General features: G+C 43.9%; 1 pseudogene; it reads left to right on the top strand.

Moving 5' to 3' along the window:
• The window catches only part of LOC139052002 (far upstream element-binding protein 1-like), a 53,470-nt pseudogene that overhangs the window by 17,806 nt on the left and 15,552 nt on the right, over positions 1 to 20,112 (top strand).

The following is a 20,112-nucleotide window of genomic DNA, read 5'->3' as shown; positions in this document are numbered from 1 at the left end:
GGCGTGGAGCTCGACCCACTTGAACGGCAACCTTGATGCGCGCGATGCAAGCCACCAGGAATCGGCAAACGGCGCTAAACGATGTTTTTCACACATTTGGGTGGCCGTGGTCAGAGCGAGTACATTCCTGGTGGCTTTTAGCCATTTTCACGGCAAAATAGTGGAAAATTATTTCTGCGCTTTTGATTAAAAGAATGTATTTCTTGTTTTCTCAAAACACTGATTTTTGACTTGCTGATTTGCAGCAGTGATACAGTCGCCGACCGTTTATTCGGACCTCACGGGGACTCCAGAAATGTCAGAATAAACAGATGTCCGAAAAAGCAGATTAAGAAAAAAAACGAAATCTTTTATTTCCACGCACTTATTCGGGCTCGGCAGTAGGCTTGAAGAAATCGTGAGTGCACGCTGTTCCGTTTACGCGCAATCAGATAAGCGTGAATCTCGGAGAGGGTCGTACTGTCACTATAGGCGGCTGAAAGCACAGTCACTGCTTGTGCACGCTCCGCATGCGACGGCAGCGTAGCACATGGTGCGTAATCATCCGGCGGAGCAGCAGAAACCTGACGAACGATCTCATCATCGTCGAGTTCTGCGCATGTCAGTACAGCAGTGTCAGTACTTGTGAAACTGTCAAATGAGACGGTGTCCGGAATCGCAATGCAACCACTGCGCAGGTCTCGGCAGAATATTTTCCGCGTCAGTAGGGAGCACATCGGAAGGCGACAAATCTTAGGCCTCCCAGCACCCGCTTGCCGGCATTCCCCAGCGCAGTCTGCGCGGGCACTGTCGGCGCCATTAGACACTTGACGTGATGTTTCCGTACGCCGCGTTGGATCACCGAAACCTCGGCACAGCACACAACGCAAACACCACCGTGCCGACACCAGTCGCACAAACGAAAAACGTGCTGCTCGCAGCATCGTGTGCGAAAAAAAGAAATCGGCTGCTGGATTGTCTTGACATGGCTTACTAAGCTGAAACCGGAACTGCTGTACGACCACTCTATTGAACCAGGCAGAAACGATGATGAGCGGGGATTTCCAGTAGCGCCAATTCGTGGGGCAGCAAGGAGGCTCCGTTCAAAACAAAAACGGAGTTCAGCAAATCGAACTATGCACCGGTCAGAGTCGGTGCATGATGCCCTCGATCGAGTTGGCTCAAGGAGTGTCCGAAAAATCAGACGAGTGGTTGCAAGGTGTCCGAACTTTCGGCAGTTGTTATACATTATGGTCTATGGGGAGAATGGCAGTGCCACGAAGCTGACCGTATAATCGGACATGTCCGAATTTTTGCAGTCCGGAAAATCGGTCGGCGACTGTATCTCTGCCTTCAAGACATGTAGAGCCATAATGTTTGTTTTGGCTTACTTGTAGCTGAGTGTGCAAATTACACAATGGTAGGATCAGATGTTGGAACTTATGCTTTAAAATTTTTCAGTTCTGCTTTAGATCAGACAGTAGGGAACTCGCATTTGGAACAGTGAATATTGTGTTCCCTATATTTGTTCCCTACTATGAATTTTTGTAGTGCGGGTATTCTTCTCTTGTTTCTGCAAATGATGAACAATGAATTTCATTTATCTTGAGAAGTAAATGGCCTATTCGAAAACGAGTTACATATTTGAAATCATCACAAGAATCTTAGTGAGGTTGGAAAGTTTAATAATATTGGTGAAGAAAAGAAAAAGGACTGTCGTCGCATTGCTAGTGTGGAGAGAAAGCGAATGTCCTCGGCAGCTGCAAAGCAGCGGCAGCGAGGAAATCCCCATCCAGATTATTCCCCTAGAGCCTTCTGAGCCATTGGCTATGACAATTTCATGCATCCAGGAGAGTAAAATGCTTTTTTTTTTCACATAATGGCAAGTTTTTTGTTTTCACTTTTCTCAACACGTTTTTTTTTGGTAATCAGCAATTTTCTGGGAAGCATAGTTACTTGCCTAATCATCCAATTTGAATAATTTTTACTTTATCTGGCTCTCGGGGAGTGCAGTAAGTCTATAACATATTTCTGCACCTTGACATATTGAAATTTTGAGGAAAGTAAAAATATATATTGCATGTCAAGTTACAAATTCGAACTTCTGCAACTTTGGATAGAACAGAGGTAGAAACACAAGACAATGCTTGCTGCACTCCTTCAGTGTTCAGGAATATTTTCACGTAACTTTTACATTTCTTACTGCAAAACATTTTCTTCCAATCATCCCGAAACATGGGAACAGGAAAAATTGTATAAAATATTTTTTACTTACAAATTTCTTTCCTCTAGCAGCAATATCAATAATGGTATTGCTCGAGGCTCAGGTCCCCCCTTAAATAGTGCGGGATTTCGATTGCCATGGATGGCACCGAGGATGAAATGCCTTGTTCTGTTGATGGCGCTAAGGAGTTGTCTGATAGCGACGTAGAACGATATCTGTTGGCCCACGCGACTCGTACCGGCGCAGTGAAAATCTTTGCGGCAAGGTACGCCGCTTTCATTTGTTTTTATTCATCCCAACTTTAGTGTATTGGGAATAAATCTGTTTTTTCCAAACGAGAGAAAATTCGATTCCTATATGGAAGCAGAAGGTGCGCGGTATTGTACTCTTTTTTGTCATGGAAAACGGGTGCCTGTTACAATCGAGGTTTTCAATTTTCTTATGTTGGTCACGAAAAATCTGTGTGCGTCTGAATCGAGTAAATACGGTATTCCTTCCACAGGGGCCTTGAAACGTAAATAAAATGATCTTTTTTGGTTACATCCGCTTTTTCAGCAAGATATACATTTTTTTCAACAATGTATAGAACAATCTTTGATGTTGCTAACAATAAAACACTACTAAGCCATTACAGTGAAAGCTTCTTTTATTGATCCATTGTAGTGGCTCAATGACTAAGGCAATCTGCTATTGAGCATGAGGTTGCCCTGGCATGGTGGCCACATTTTAATGGGGGTCCATGAGTTATGGAAGTATTTTATTTCTTTATCAACTTTCACAAACTACACAGGCTTCAGTTTCTACTGCTACATTTAAACATCCAATTATATTAAAACTAGTTTCCTAGATGAATAATTGCCCTGTATTCGTTGCTCAATCAGTAACTATTTCTGAGAGAGTTGTGATATCATGAATTGATACTATAATTAATAAGGAGGCCAGTGCTGCTTTTACAGCACAATGAAGGAGCAGCAAAAATGTCGAAATTACACATTTTGACTCTGAGAATTAAATCTGCTTTTGGCACTGCTAACCCAAGTCCAGATATGCCACTGCAGCAAATTATCAACATGGTCGAAAACAATCATTTCAAAAAACTATAAAAAATTTTGATGAGATGTAAAAAATAATTTGCATATTAGAGCTATAGTCTTATTGACTGTCTGAATCCATGTGCTGCTTTTTGAAGGCACGTTGCCTATTCTCGGTGGACACACTGCCGATCCCACAAAATAAACTAGTGGTGGGTTTCACACACCTGCCATGTACGCGTGAAGCCGGGATGCCCGATGCTTGTTAGTCACTTAGCACTGATTCCCAGTCTTGCACTGACATCTCCTCGTAAGCTGCACACACAAGCTGAATGGCAACATCATTCCTCTGTTCACCTTGGTCCTATTTACTTTGTCCTTCTATATCTTTCAGTTTGCAACCACTAGCAATGCTCTCACTGCCTTTAAACGTGCAGTGGTTAACATTGTTGTGTTGCATGGAAGGTACGTGGTGCCTGTGCATTCTATAAGAAAGTTTCGTTCTCGTTCCATTGCCAGAGCATACATATTCTGTGGTCTTGTCTCTCTGTTTTAGCTGATGTGGCTGCAAAACGTGTGCTGTGCGGGGCACAAAGCTGCTGTCCATTGTGCTTAGTGTGGAAGTAGTGGCTGCGCCAAGGTAAAATGGCGTACACCCAACTGTGCAGCAGAGTAACACTGCTCGGCCAATCGTGTGGTACCCTGTCATCATGTGTGCTTAACAAAGTCTATAAGATTGTGTGTTGGTGCGGCTCGGATGGTCTTTCGAGAAAGTCGGTGAGCATGAACAGCCAGTGGCAAAGAAAGGCGATAGTGGCCAAGAAGGCTGCAATGGGAGACTTCAGCACCAGCTGCGCAGCGAGGAGACTATATTTGCAGTTCAGCAAATATTAAGTGAACCAGCCTGACAAAATGCTATTTCAATTCAAATACCCAAGAAGTTCAAAATTTCCAATACAGGGCATTAGTTGCTGTGGAATCCAAAAATAACATTTCTGACATTTTAAAAACCAGGACTTTGCTTAATGGGGCGAAATCTAAGAAACACTTGTGTACTTAGGTTTAAGTGCATGTTCGGTCCAGTTGCTCAGAATAGTAATGTTGCTTATAACTCGCTGTGTAATTTCAGGACTTTAAACCCCGAAATTTAACACACTGATAGTGGTGTCTCATCCCACAGATTGTGGCCAATGCTGGATGCACAAGAGGGCACCAAGGCCAGTGGGGTGGCATTTATTGAGTGTGATGTGCAGCTCAATAATGACGGCAGAATCGTGGTTAGCGGGAAGGATGAGTGTGGCCATTCTTGTTAATGCTTGCGGTATTTCAGGTTTCGGCCACAAACTCAAATTAAGTATACAATTTTTACACAAATTTCTGTCAACTGTCTTAATTTACATTAACACTGACAGCCAAAATCCAGCAGTGGTTCTATATGCAATTCTTTGCGTAGCTGCACAGCCACTGACAGTTCAGTGTTGCTTCCAGATCTTTTCATTTTTGTAATTGGTTATGGTGTGTGCATTTTGTACGGACGGATGTGGTGTTTTGGATGTTACACGCATAGGAGCCTAAATGGGATAACTTGTGCACAATGCAGAGCAGGGTGATTTTGCGCCGGCGGGCATGAGGTCTGGTGTGGTTATCAGTGGGCCCGGCAAATTTCTGGGATGGCTACACGGCTTAACGCCTTTATGACAAAGTGCTTGAGGTCTCCAAAATGGTTCCTTATACAGCTCAGTTGTAGAGGTCATGCACCGCTCACAAGAGAACCAGGGTGCAATTATTTCTTTGTTATGCAGGCCATTTCGTTGTAGAGGTGTCTGTTGCAGTGGTTCTCGACTGTGATCAGTCTGTGTGATGTGCTGAAGCTTTGCCTTGTGTTGCTGTGTGCTAGTGCATGTGTAGCGAGTAGCTTCCACAATTCTGTCGTATGTGGCAGTGTGAGGGGGATGTTGACTGACTAGAGAGAAGCATAGTGCCATTGTAGGGGGCTGCAGTGCGGTGCAAATACGGTGGTGGCACCTTCCTCTAATTGTGTGCCTCTGCCTCTGTGTGTGTTGTTCGTTTCTGTCCGCCACAGAACCGCAGCGGATTCGCTCCGCACAGACAATTTGGATTTCCGCCACCTTTCGTGAGTCGAGCCTTTCGCCGTGGGCATTCTATTTTTCTCTCTCAACGGAGGCCTGTTCTTGGGGGAAGGGAGAGCGCTTGGTGAAGGGTGCACTTTTGTTAAGTACTGAAAGTTGCCTCTGTTTTTGAAACCTCAAAGGCTGTGGCAGCTTCATGAAGACTTTAGGAGGCACCATTGTAAAAAGAAAGTGAAGCACCGACTTGTAGTGCGTAACCCTGGCCACTAGTGTTGGCTGCTGGGCAACTTCAAGCGAGACCCTGCCGTATTTGCACTGCTGCTGTGCAGCAAGTTTTTCTAAACCTGCTACTGGTCCCCAAAGTAAAAACATTTTTAAATAAACATTGGTGTACTTGTTATAGTACCCTTTAATATTGGTTTTTCTTTGTTTAGTTTAACAAGAATTCTTGTAGCACCTCTAGACAGTACACTTCCCCTCATACTGTAGCGGTCGAATGGATTATGGTATGTTAGCTGTTATGCATGCTGTTTAAGGATGCATGACTTTTGCATTGGACTGTACCTTCATTTGGCTTTGTTTGAATGCATGTGTTTGCATGGTGGTCTTATGTTTGCCTGTGGACAGTTCATAATTGTGGTAGAAGAGGGGCAGTGGGGGAGGGCTTTTGAGTGGCTGGTGTTGTGTGCTTTGCTTTGGCATGCGTTGTGTGTACCTTGGCTGTCAGGTGCATGAATTGTCCACTTGTTTTTACCAACTTTTTTGTTCTCTTTGCATGCACTTGTCACATGGACCCGATGCTGGCATATGATGCACAGTGCTTAAGTTTCTAACAAGTGTCAGTAGTACAAATTTGCTTGCAGTGTGTTGGATCATTATACTGGTCATTTGAAGGCAGTGCCAGTGTTTATTTACCTGGACATGGTGCACTTGACTAACACCTCATTCTGGCAGGTTGTCTATTGCTGTGTGAAAGTGGGAGGCCTTGGTAACATATGTGGTTCTTTGCTATGCTAATTCTCTGTGAATGTTTATAGTCAACTTCCATTACTTTTACCCATATGGTATGTTGAGAATTGGTTTCAGATGGTATTGAATTCAGTGAATATATAATTTCAATTTTTGGAATATCTTCAGTAGTTTTTCTGACTCTTGCAATAGAGTGCCTTCTTCGTGTTGTCTTTGTTAGTTATGCAAGACACTTTTTTTTCTTATTATTAATAGGTTGGTTGATTTGGAAAGTTATTGATGTAGGCATCATAGTGAAAACGGAAATAGGTGCCCTTTGTATGACCATTATTGTTAATTAACCAGCTTGCAATATTACCTGGTGTAAATTAACTGGTGCTCATAAAAATTTTGAATAAGTCTTTCTTAGAATATTGTGGCCACGTTTTCTGCTGTAGTCTGTATCACAACTACAATATTCAATGAATGGAAGTTGACTACCTAGCAGTGCAGCATAACTTGTAACGCCTTGCATGTACAATATGTTCACATGCTAAAGCCTCAGCATTTGTTCTCAATATTCTGTGCACTGTCATTGTCATTTCAGAACACTGATCTCATCGATGCATATATGTATGTGCATATATGGTGTCAGTGTTTGTTGGCTTCATATGATATGGTCCATAGTTTTTCATAAGCGCATAGATATGGTTGATTAGGTTTGACAGTGTTGTATTGGCTTCCAAGATGCTGTGGACCATGTATAATGGTCTTAAACTTTAGTAGTGCCATTCAAAACGGGCCCTGTGTGAACAGCTGTTTTGCTGTGCGGAACGTAATTCAGTATTCACAGTTCTGCTCTTGTATCAAGATGTTGCACTTGTACAAGTTACAGAATTCATACAGTGACTTTGCATTTTCCTAGTGCTACATAAGCACTGAGTGGCAAACTGGGTCATAGTTATAATTTGATACTTGGTAGGGTGTGGGAAGGATTTCTTTTGATTGCATGGTGGAAATTGTACACCATTTCGATTGTGGGAATTGATTTGGTCTTTACAAGGCTGAGTTCAATTTCGTTAGTACGTTCATGCACCATGAATCCAAATGTATCTGTTGGAATGTAGGAAAGTTATTGTATAATTTGGAAGGTGCTGTTTTAATTCCTTGGTTCCGCAGCTTATGTGTGCTTTCTGCTCGGCAAGTGGTCGTGTTTTCCACACTCGTTGGGTGTCCAGTGTGTGTGCACAACGGGTTAACTTAATTGGTAAATTAAATGGTAAAGCAATTAATGGTTAAATAATGCTAGAGTGTGACATGAATTTTGTGTTCTCCCCATGTGGCAAGGCATAGAATTTGTGCTGTAGTCTACAGCATCATGGGATTAGACGCTTCACTGGTGCACCCAAATACAGAGAACCCCTCTAATGCGTTTTTCCTGGGACCGTGAGAAGAAAAATATACGTAATACCTGGGAAACATGCTGGTAAAATGTGAACATGCTGTGAAACACAATATACTAAAACGGCTCGGCCTCTGAAGGGTTCATACTTGCCTAAAAGGCGTGGTTTGAAATATTGGAATTTAGCAGAGAAAAGGGACCCATTTCACAAGTGGCCGGAAAAGGTGACATACTTGTGGATAATCTCTTTCCGGGCAACAGACGGACACCGTATGTTGCCCGGCTACGCATTCGGTGCCATCAAAGTGAAAACATCCTTGAATGGAATGGTTTGAGAACGTGGCCAAAGTTTGTGTTTTGCTGTGTGCACGTTTGCTTGCTTGTGACCTGGTCAGTCTGAATCTCAACCATAGTCGTGCTATTGCAACAGACATGAAAATAGCCGATGCATGCACTGAATCTTCATTCCCTGGCATTGTAATAAAAGTTGAGCTGTGATAGCCGAATCATCGTAGGTCACTTGGGAACACTCGTCTGGTGCTTTCTTAATCTGTGCCCTCATAAGTGCAAACATAGCCAACTCCAACTTACCTGAAGAAGTTGCTCTGGAACCTGTAGTTAACACGGGCAAACATTTCAATTTCGAGGAGGTGTCTCTGATTGGCATGCTAAAAGCTGTTTGTAATTTTTAGAAATTTTGGCCAAGACAGGCATGTTCAAAGATGCACGTGGTAGTTGGGAGTGCACAACTAGTGTTTAATACAGCTGTGCAACGGTACTCTTCGATATTTTCTTGAATACGTCAGTCGCAGCATATATGCTGGAACAATATCGAAGTGGTTTCTAATAAATGGGTATTACAAATCGTAAACTAGGGCTTGCTCTGCCACTTGTTAGGGCTTTTTGTTACATTGACAATCATTCGCCATGGTTTCCGCAAAATTTGCCTGTTCCTAATTTGGAATTTTGTGCTTCAAAATGGTGGTTTTTTTCCATAACCTGCTGTCAAAGTTGCTCCAAATCCTGTTTAAGCTGTTACCCCATGCCTCTGGTCTACTATTTACAGCATTGATTCTGCCAGCATGTACAGAAATATTTTTCATGCTTGTGGACTGAACCCACTGTTATAGACCTGTCAAATGGATTCCATTTAGCACCCTGAGTTCTCAACATGCCATTGCACTAATCTTTTATCCGATGCTTTGTATCAGCTTGAGAAGTATTGTGCTTGACCCGTAGGCTCCTATAGCATTTTCTCGGGCATTAAAGCATCTGTTTTACATAACTCAATTGGTCACATGTAAAGTGAGATGGATCTACTGTCTGGAGAAGTATGCTTCATCTGTTCTTGCAAGAACAGTGGTAATTTATGCAGGCCCATTTCTTTCATTGACTGGTGGGCTTTTTCGTTTGTAACCTTGGTAGTGCGGGCTGCATACCTGCACTAGTCCATTTAGCAGTTCTTCCCACAAACTAATTAACTAATAATTATTCCAAATTTAACAGTTCTGCAGCCTGAACTAATGTTTACAAGTGCTACTGTGCTGTGCTACTGTATGCAGTGCCAGACTGTGACTGTGTATATGTGCGCGCTTTCTCTCCTTTCTACCCAAGCATAGGGTAGCAAACGGGATCTTCCCCTTCCGTCTCTCTTGCCGCAAGATGAAACTGTGTGTCTGGTCCTGCAGCATGGTCTTGATTTTCTGCAGTGTTGAGCGACTTCTCTGTGCAAGACCTACACCTGTGCACAAGTGTAATCTTTATTTTATTTTTTTGTTCACCTGCAGGCAAGAGACCAGCAAAACATGGGCCGTGGAAGGGGTCGAGGTAGAGGGGGCTTTGATGGTGGGTTTGGGCCACCAGGAGGCCCTGGCATGGGTCGTGGCGGTCGGGGCCGTGGCCCTGGTGGAGACGACGTTCACGAGGTTCAGTACACTGTGCCTGCCAACAAGTGTGGCTTGGTCATTGGTAAAGGTGAGTAGATGACTAGTGCTCGCTTTGCTTACTATAGGCCTATCATCTTGGCTTGGGGGAGGCTACCCTGGAGACCGAACTTTTTTATTTTTTAGGATATCCCGATGAGACTTTCAGGTTATGTTCACACCACCAAACAATGAGGAACTGCTAAGTTTCATGAAGATGTTTACTAGTTCCAGAGTTATTGAGGTCTAACTAGGTGTTCCTGAGGAAGAGCCTGGAGAAATGCCAGGACATGGTAGGAAGCTGAAATTCACTGTGATCATCCCTTGATAGGTATCCCAGGGGGCTACAGAGCCCTTTACTTTAATTTCCTCTCCAAAAAACTTTAATACAACTTTGAATTTGATGTAGCCAGTAGTGACCACATTTATCAAAAATATTTGCTTATTATAAATTACTGCACCACCTTTCAAAAAAAAAGAAAGCCTGTTACCCCTTGCAAAGTCATTCATGAACAGAATTAAAAAAAAACGGCATACAAAACTAAAGAGTGGTTCTTGAGATATCGTCTTCCCCAGCACCACTGCTAGTGAAAAAATCCATTCCGGGAAAACGGGCCTTAAATTTGAACACGTGTTTTTTTATTAGAAAGCTCCTGCGGAGCTTCGAATTTGCCCTTGTGGCTCCAGGCACACTCAATGTGTCAGATTTTCGATTGGCGACAGCCTACAGCACAGTTACACCGCTGAAAAGTGTCTACGCTGTCGGCATTCGCTGCAGAAGATAAGAAGTTCGATGTCGTACAAGACGCCCATATCGTGCTCCCGCGCACCGAACATCTGCGCTGTCTTGGGCTTTGCCAGCATCGCGTGCAGCAAAGAACTAGCGAAAAAAAAAAGAAGCTAAGAAAATAATTTAAGATACCGCAAGGCAAAACTAAATATATACTTGAAGTCGGCACAAATATCTTCAAAGTTTATTTTAGATGAAAAAGCTGGCAAACATTCTTTCAATAGCAGAGTGCCTCCTTAACTGATCTGTAAGGCAGGTTCGGTTCTACATACAACTCGCGCTATTTAGTGTCGTGCATTTGCAGCTTGCACAGTGTCGTACCCCAGGCCATTTGTTTTTGTTGGCCTTGAGGGCAAGGAATCCTGTGCTACAGCAAAAGTGCAGAGCAATGAGAAGGGTGGCTCCTTCTGTAGGAGTTACCATGGTTGATGCTTTGTACAGTATATGTAAAGTGAGTAGCGAGTTGTATTTAAGTGTATAGAAAAGTATGCTGATGGTTTTGGTGCCAGTAGATTGTACTGAGTAATTCTAAAACAGCGGCATGCGGGGTGTACACTGCTTCAAGGTGAAGCCTAGCGCATATTGACTTGTGTATTGTCCTCAATAATGCATAATGTAAGGCTAATGCCAGAGTCTTAGGCTTGAAGCTGAAGAGTGCAGTTCGATTTTCTGTCCTTCTACTGGTTGGAACAGCATAAGCTTGCCTGTGGGTATAAAGCAGCAAAGTGAATGTGTGCGAAAGAGGGCTGTGTGCTGTCAAGGTGAAATATTCAGAATTGCTACTTCAACCATCATGAATTTCAAGTGGAGATTGTTTCAATTAAGTAACAAAGCAGGCAAACCTTCTGTTTTTGTCCTGCTGCTGTTGCAAAAGACGAGAATTCATTTTACTGCTGAAATTAGTTTTTGGAGGTGCCTGGTGATTTGGGTATTTGTGGCCTTGTCCCTATTTGAAAAATTACTGAATGAGTTTACATTGCTGGCGCTGCTGTCATTGCATTTGTGTACTGTCCTTGCCTGTTAAATGGCCAATGTGCCAACTTGGCTCCGGAGTGGGCATATTGGTTGGTGTCGAAATGCTTGAATAATAGTGGGGTGCAAAAGAATGAAAAGTGTGGGCAGTCCAGTTTGGGAAGTGAGATTTGATGCTATAGAAGCGCAAGTTTGACATACAACTAGCATATGAACTGCACCACAAGGGCTATCACTAGTTGACCTGAATGACTGCACTAGTCCCTCAAAAGAGCAATTTTGGGTTAAAGCAGGAGCGTGCAGTGCTGGGTAACAAAATGCGGGGTGCCATGCATCTGACAGCTACACATCATAATGAGGCATCACGTGAACAATGTGTGTTTTTCCATTGTCCAGGTGGAGAGGCCATCCGTCAGATCAACCAGCAGTCTGGTGCCCATGTGGAACTGTCAAGGGCACCCCCACCAAACCCTGTGGAAAAAGTCTTCATCATTCGGGGAAATCCTCAGCAGATAGAGCACGCTCAACAGCTTATCAATGAGCGGATAGGAGGGGTAAGTGGAGTTTTTTTGCTGTTAGCAGGAAATAGGTTGAGTGCAGTAGCTCTGCAACTTGTGCGCTTTTATTTTAGCTCTGGTTATGAGAATCTGAGTGTAGAATCTTACGTAAAAAAAAGCAGTAGTGGAAATGGCTACAGTATTTACATGATTGTAAGTCGAACTATCTTTAAAATTTTGAAAATCTGAAGTAGGGGGTCGACTTACAATCGAAACCAAAACATGGCACCGCCAAGAAAGTGAGACCAACGGGAGCTACAACGTACAGTTGAACCTCGCCATAACGAAATTGGTGGGGAATGCGAAAACGTTCTCTTTTGCGAGTATTTCGCTGTTGCGAACGCATTGAATGCATTGCAGAACGACACTTTACTGTCCGAACCCCATTAGCCTACTTTGCAAGCTTTGCTCGAGGATATAGAACCGCATTGCCGACAGTACAAAGTGTGCTGCATGCGTCGACCAGCAGTGGCAGTACTGCTGTAGCGCCGTATTCTCAGTCAACTGCTTTCGGAGAAGCGATAGCTTGCGAGATTTTGCGTAACTCGGCACTGGATGCAGAACGCCCGTAGGCGCCGATGCGTCCGGGTGAACGATCGCGACAACGGTTCTTTCACGCAAATCTACGTCCGGCACCGAATCAGCACAATGCCTCTCGGGTGGCACCAAAAAACAGCCTCCTTGAAGCAAGGGATGCGTATTCCCGGATGATCGCTCAATCATGGCCCGATGCGTGACGCTCCATATGCTGCGACCGCCATCTCAAGTGCCATCAACAATTCCATGTAGGTGGGACGTGGATTTTTTTGTTTTTGCTGCATTTTTCTCACCGAGGCTCATTATGCAGTGCACTGCTGCGATTAGGGATTGTTCGAAATGCGCGTTGATTTTGCGTTCAGCTTCGCCTTACACAATTGGCCTAGGACTCGCCGAGTCGTCAGCCATGGTGAATGCAAACTGAACGCGCGTTTCAGACAACGATCTCGCCTGGCAGGCGTGCGTGTAAACACCGTCGTCACATGTCGGCAGCAAAGTGTGTGTCGCTGACGGTGCCGCTTCAAACGTGTGATCAACGAACAAGATGGCGGCCATGACGTGTTTCCAGCAAACCGATCACTTCCGGCGAACAAAATGGTGGCGTCCACACAAGTCTAATGTAGTGGTGCTTCACGCAATTTTAGTGCCAAACAATCGCATTTGACCACATTTTGGAGCCTGCTAGCCTTACGCAATATGCAGAGTTACGTTCCGGCAAATTTCATTGATGCGGGATTGCAGTACAGCGACATTTCGTAGCTGAGAGGTACGAAATGCATTGAATCTTGTTGGCATTGACGGGGATACCAAAATGTTTCATCGCGAGAATTTCGTTGTTGCAGTATTTCGTTATTGCGGATTCCGACTGTAGTTACAATTTTATGTTTGCTCTATGCCCCTACCCGTAGCTTTTCGCCATTCCTTGCGTTTGTTTGCTTTTCAGAAGGGTTTTTTCAACATTTTTGAGTTTTACAGTGTAGACAACACTCATGTGGGGGAGGGGGTGTCAGTAGTTTATTTAAGCGCCGCTGTTCCATTCGCGGTGACACCCTCAGAACGGTGGCACTGCGGGGAGCACCAGTCGAGTTGGTTCTTTATTCTATGTCGGTAGTTCATGGAAGCGCAGGCACCGCGCTTGTGTTTCTCTTTCCCTGTCGCTCGTAGTTTGACCAAAGGTATTGGTTTGACGCGTTCGACTTGACTGCCGGCTACGTGCTACTTCCATGCTTCCTCAGTTGTCATGAGGGCTCCAGGCTCACAAATCATTCAGCATCGTTCACTGTAGCGTTCATGAGGGCTGCCATCCTTTCTTTGTACCGGAGAAACAAATTGCTGCTCAGCGGGCTGCAAGCTAGATATTTTAACGGGTGGTGCGAGAGTGGCGACTGCAGCGAAGCGAAATTTTCACCTGTGACAGCAAGTGAAGAATTTCCCACGGGCCGAAGCCTGGACGCTTTGCAGAGCTGTAGCCAAGCTTGCGGCGCACGTCACTGAAGTGCGTGATGAATCTCTGCCAGTGAGGTGCGACATGGACTGCGAACTTGCCCCAACCAGACCTGTCAAAGGAGCCTCCCTGACGGCTGCGGGTGGTTGGGTGCATTCGGCGTGGGCTGCTGTTCAAGTTTTTGTGGTGCAGTCGTTTTGCGTGCATTGTGTTCCAAATGTGGAATTTCACTGGATGACGATGCGCTATGGGACCGTAGCAGCAATGACGGTGGTAGCACTAGTGAGGATGAGTAGTCCAGTGACCATGTCAGCCACTAATAAATTTTTGTTATCGAATGCGCCCTCGGGTATGCTTTTTTTTCTGTCGCACACGATATGGGGAGGGGGGGTCGACTTTCTTTTCATTCGAGTCCACGTAACAAACGTGTAAATACGGTACACCAAGAGTAGTACTTTGTGTCAAAGAAAACATAATAACCAAGACATGTTTTCATTGATGCTGCATCGCTGGTAAAATTGAAACGAAAACTTAAAGCCTGTTATTGTCATTCAGGAAGTCAATTCTCGGCGCTTCGTTCGCATTGAAGCGAGAGGCCGCAGAAAGGTAGATTTCCTCGCTCCTGCTACCGCACTTCCTCGCTCCAGCGTTCTGATAGTTTCCGTGGTCATTCGTGTTCATGTTTGCATGTGAACGTGTGGCACCATGCTTGTTAATTTAGCTAGTAAGCGAATGTTTAATACTAGTTCATATGGCCGATAAAACTACTATCTTTTCGTATTGCTGTCTACTAATTTGCCATCTGAATCGATGCTTGACTTTGCGGGCGAAACTGCATATTTTTTTTAATTTATCGCAGCTTTAGTGCATTGGGAGTACCTTTGCTTTTTACAAATGAGAGAAAGTTGTATTTCTGTATGAAAAAGTGTGCGGTACTGTGAAGGACTTTTCTTTTTTTAGGTCGTGGCTAACGGGTGCGCGTTACAATCGACGGCGCCTTAGAATCGAATAAATACAGTAAATGGCCAGAATGTTGTTGCTATAGTTGGTGATGCAAATGCTATATTTCTCACTGCACTTGTAATATGGGGAAAAACAACAAAGTGTAAACTTGATTGCAATATTTCAATGTTTAAGAATTCAATGTTCCATGAGAATTTTGCGCTTTGATCACCGCGTCACCCCTTAAATACATTTTGTCCGCATACATTGATATTGCCCTCTTACCCTACTTTTGATCTTTAGACCATTGCTGTACATTTTGGACATAGTATTGTTTGATTTTCTTTTCTGTGTTCTTCCCTTAAGGGAGTTTCTGTGCATAAGTTCTGCGCCTACCAGTTTGGGCAGAATTGGGGATGTGATACACTTCCTTGATTCAATCCTGGTCATGGCAAAAATAAAAACCCTGTGTTAATCCCTGCTCCAGACCATCTGGGGACAGATTCATGTCAGGGTGACATTGGTGCACGTTCCTCATGCTTGGCTTTTGTAGAAGTGTGTATGCAGGGGGGGGGGGCAGTTTCGTTGCATTAGTTGGCACAGAAGCCTACAGTGTGCCTGCCTACCTGCTAACTTTACGAATTCACCACAAAATGTGCTTGACATGACATGAGTATATTGCGTGGTGTCATGTTCAGTGCAGCCATGCGTAGTGATCAGTCGTTTGGTGAGCCTTTCTGCATAAGCCGTGATTGTTGATGACTGACTTTCGTAGTCTGCACAAGCGAACTTCCGGCACATTTTGCCGACGATCTCGTAGTGTTCCTTGACCTAGTTAAACCACTCGGCACTGAAATTGTCACAAATGTCTAAAACGCAGGTGTAATTCAGCACCTTCTGCTGTATCGTACTACCCCTGATAGGAATCTTCTTTCCCCTTGTGTCACAATACCATGCATGAACTGCCTTGTCAAGGTCTTCACGGATGGGCTGGGTCGTTTTCTTACGTGCGCGGACATGCTTGCCACTAGTACGTTTGAGAGGCCCGCTTCAGAGTTGGGTATCATTGACAATCTTCGGCAATGCTTCCTTTTCGTCTTCCTGCTGCTGCCACGGCAATAATTTGAGCCTTCTGCTCCAGTGAAAGAAACTTTTCTTGTTTTGTGGCAGTAGTAGACAAGAAAACACGCAAAAGAAATAAAGATGACAGGTTAGAGCTTGCATGGCGAATCACGAGCGCACCAGTTTTCTAGTGAGGATTGAGCCAGCAGCCATAATGTGTGGATTCGGCTAGGCTTTGGCTTCAGTGAACGTTGTTCATCTCAAGCTCGGAGGCTGTCACAAAATGCTGTGCTGCGTTATCAACAGCTAGCAATGGCACCCCTATGGTTTTGCAACATTCGGCAGGTTATTTGCGATTTTGATGCGTTTGCGACAGTTTGAGTCATTCGGGACCAGAAAATGTTTTCTATAATTGCCAGTACTATCTGAGACGGTTAGAATTAGTTTGCGTGATTTCTTATCTGGTAGATCACATGACTTTTGCCCCGGGAAATTTTTTTTTAACCGGAAGAATGAGTTATTCATTGCGGAGAGAATTGATACATTAGAGCCTATGGAATGTGGTCGGGGAATCACAAACACTTGTTGACTTATTGTGAGAATTGTGAGAATCACTTGTGAGAATTATTGGCAATCTTTTGTTTCAAGCACTGCTTCGTTAAACTGCTGAGTGCTACCAATTACAAGACACTGTATGGCTCTACTAATGTGGAACACTCGTTTTGAATCGGTGTGTGCATGAAAAGGAATGTCAGTTTCCATGGACCATGCACGCAGAAAAAGCTAAATTCACGGCTCCCTTGTAGATTCCTTATTAAGCACAAGACAATTTTCTCTTCGTAGAATCAGAATGGCTTGCTGCTTGATTATTGAAAATTTTAGTTGCAGCTTAAACAGCTTTACCCCTTCATTGGTAATGCATGACTGAGTATAGCCATAAATTGCGAATTTGAAGTAAAAACTCCTGAACTGTTCATCAGAACACAAAAAAGACTTAGGTAAGTGCATTGTAGCGTGGAAAGCCATTAAATATTCTCTGTTGAAAAGGAAGCAAGATGTTCATTCATAAACTTTTGTTTTGTCTTTCTATTTGAGCCTGTATAAATTTCCAATTACTTTGCACACAATAGCTCTTCATAGAAACCTTTTATAACATTTCTTTTAATGAGGGCGCAGGTTCTGGACAAAAAACATCTTTAAAAATCAACATTTTGGAAGAGGTACTTTCAGAATATCCGACTATTCTACCACTTTGCCACATTTTGCACATTCTAAATCAATAATTTAGCCGTAATATAAATTATGGCAACAGTGTCATCTAAATATGAACCAAAGTTTCTGTAAAAAAAGCTTTTTCCACGGCGTGACAGCCCCCGCAGTTGTTTGGTCGCGCCGATTTGTGTATTTCATTTTACCTCCACCGCCGTCATTTGCCCGCCACCGCTGGCTCCGTCCGCATATTGGCAGTGAAGAAATTCCGCCTCAAAAAGACCCAGTGCGTGCTGTAATTGGTTGAGAAAGGCACGTGACCATCAGCTAGCCACGCCATTGGCTAGGCTTGGCATCGTCTGCATCACTCCGCGCATGCCGTGCGTGCCAACGAGGTTTCCCACGCTGACAGCAATGCCGACCTCGACTTCGAAGCTCGTTATGAAGTACAAATTTAGGAAAAAAAGAAAGAGGAAGTCGGCGTACAACTTTGAGAAACAAGGCTCTGCCACGCCGCTTCCAGATGGCATCAATCAGGCGCGTTACCGAATGCTCTTTTCGGATACTCCAAATTCGCACTGTGCCGCCAGGTTGCCGCGAGCTTCCACGTACTCAATCGCCTTTTTCTTGCAGGTGACAGCGAATTGCCGTCGGCTTCCACTCATTTTGAAACAAAATGTGAAAAAGCAGCCTTTAACCAATATAACTTTGTGACAATGGAAACGCAAAATGGCGGTGCCACAATGTCACCACGCTACAGTGTACTAGAATAGGGGCAGTGTGTTCAGGAAGCGCTCACCGCTGAGGCGCTTCATGTAGATAGCACGAGATGGCGCTTTAGGAACATGGGCTGTACGGAACGGACGGCGCAGCGCCAGCGCATGTTGATATTTTGATAATAATTTTCTGTCGCAATCGAATAAAGACGTGCAAATGCTCGGCAGATGTTCAGATGCATCCCCGAAACACACTTCATATAATAGATGAATTATATGTGCACTCCTATCGCATCTCAACACCCATTAGACGGATTTATTAACCTGACAGCAAATGTTTTTCAGACACAGAAGTAGTGGCGTAAAAGCCGTTAAATTTGTTTTGAGCCACGCTGCCACGTAACCAGAAATTATTCGGACGGAAAACTTGGCTGGAAATAACGCCGTAGTAAAGGACATCGAATTCATTATAACCAACCTGGATTCCAGATGCACACATTTTCTTTTGCGTTTAGCATTCATAAAAAAGCGGCCGTGGCATCCGCGACCCAACGTCAAGCGCTTAGTTCCTCAGCCGCTGTTGTAGAAGAGAAGGCAAAACAATATGTATGTACATAGCCCAAAGCCAAGGAGCTTACCTGCTTGGCATTTACCTTTTTTCGTGATAAACATTTGTCCCTCGTTCTTTCAGTCTGTTTGGCGAACCCCCCGCAACTACATATACTTAGTTTATTCAGTTTATTCATTCGTGAATTTTTTTATTTACATGATGAAGTGCTCCCGAACGTCAGACTCATGTGCGAGTATGAGACAGAATGACATCCTACATTTTTATGAAAGAAATAAAAGAGGTAGGAAAGACGGCAAGTAATAGGGATCTCTGCAAAACTACACAGAGTATGTCAAAACACAGGAAAACAGTGGGAGTACATTCCATCCCAAACAATGGAGACCTACAGCGGAATTAATATGCGCAAACGAATTCCTTAATTCATTTCTTAATTATATTCACAAAATTAGCTTTTTGAATGCACCAGAAAAAGTTGTGCATTCAGATAAAAGTAACAGCTAGGCAAGGGTCAGCATATATACGTTTCACAATTGGAGCCAACATTAAAGTGCAATTTCTTTTTTCGTCGTGCTTCTCTTCACTGATTAAGCCCTTTAACATAAAAGTGCAGCCTTGTTAAGACATAAAAACGCACAACTGCTGATGTGAAATTATCAGCATGTATTTTGCAGCCTATGGCATAGCCAATTAAATTTGAAGCTTTCAATAGAATAATATGACATCAACTATGCTGTCGCTCGAAAGCTCCTCTTTGCTGAAGAAGGTTGTGAAGATATTCCCTTAAATTTCTTTAGTACTTCAAAAAGCAACTTGGAGGGATACAGCAATCCTCCCCTGCAACGAATTTGTGAATTTTGAGACTCTGCTACTGACACTAGAGTTCTGCAAAAGAAGAGAGCGGCAGTCCTCACAATTGTTGCGAGTAAAAATGTTTGCGCGACATACCCTGCCATATATGATGGATGAGGCGGTCATCGCTCCTTTTCTCCACATAAGCCCGGTGCTCTGCCCGAGTACTGTTTAGCCCTGCTCTACCAGCGTTAGATTTCCAGCTTCAACTAACTCATCAAGTGACGCAACGTCCCCTACCTTGTCATAATTATCAGGTGAGTGAAGTAGTGATACCAATCTTTACTGACCTATGTGTTCCCTGTTTGCATTGCCTTCGCCAAGTTATAAAAAGGCGGGCAATTCAAAACAATCAAAAATTGAGACGGCGCTGGGTGATCGTTGGATCCTCACGACTACCGCACAAGAAGTTCTGCAACTTATATTGGCTTAGTCTAGATGTCAATAGGTATTTAAAACCCTCTCCTTCCAAGTATTCTAACAGAGCCAAAGTGCTGCACAATGTCACACGAAGCCCATCTGCCGTCGACTGGCTCAAGAAGCCGACAAGTCCTTTTACATTGGAAGGCATATTTAGCGCCAGCGATCAAGAAGAGAAGAGAGACGTCACGGCAATGCGCTAACTTCAACTTGATTTTCAGGAAACACCTATCTATTTAACGCATGCACAGTTAAACAGGCGGGTGTTTCCTGAAAATGAAGTTGTTGAAGTTAGCACATTGTGGTGTCGTCTCCCTTCTGTCCTTATTCGCTGGCGCTAAATATACTTTCGAAGTCAGTTTACAAACACGCCCAACAAATGGTAATCATTTTGCATGTGACTCCCAACGAGACAGAAACTCGAGGAATTCCTTCAGAGTCCTTCAG

Source organism: Dermacentor albipictus, unplaced genomic scaffold (assembly GCF_038994185.2).
Source record: "Dermacentor albipictus isolate Rhodes 1998 colony unplaced genomic scaffold, USDA_Dalb.pri_finalv2 scaffold_17, whole genome shotgun sequence".
Lineage (NCBI taxonomy): Eukaryota > Metazoa > Arthropoda > Arachnida > Ixodida > Ixodidae > Dermacentor > Dermacentor albipictus.
The sequence above is the reverse complement of the archived record's forward strand: the minus strand, read 5'-3'. Positions and strand labels throughout refer to the sequence as shown.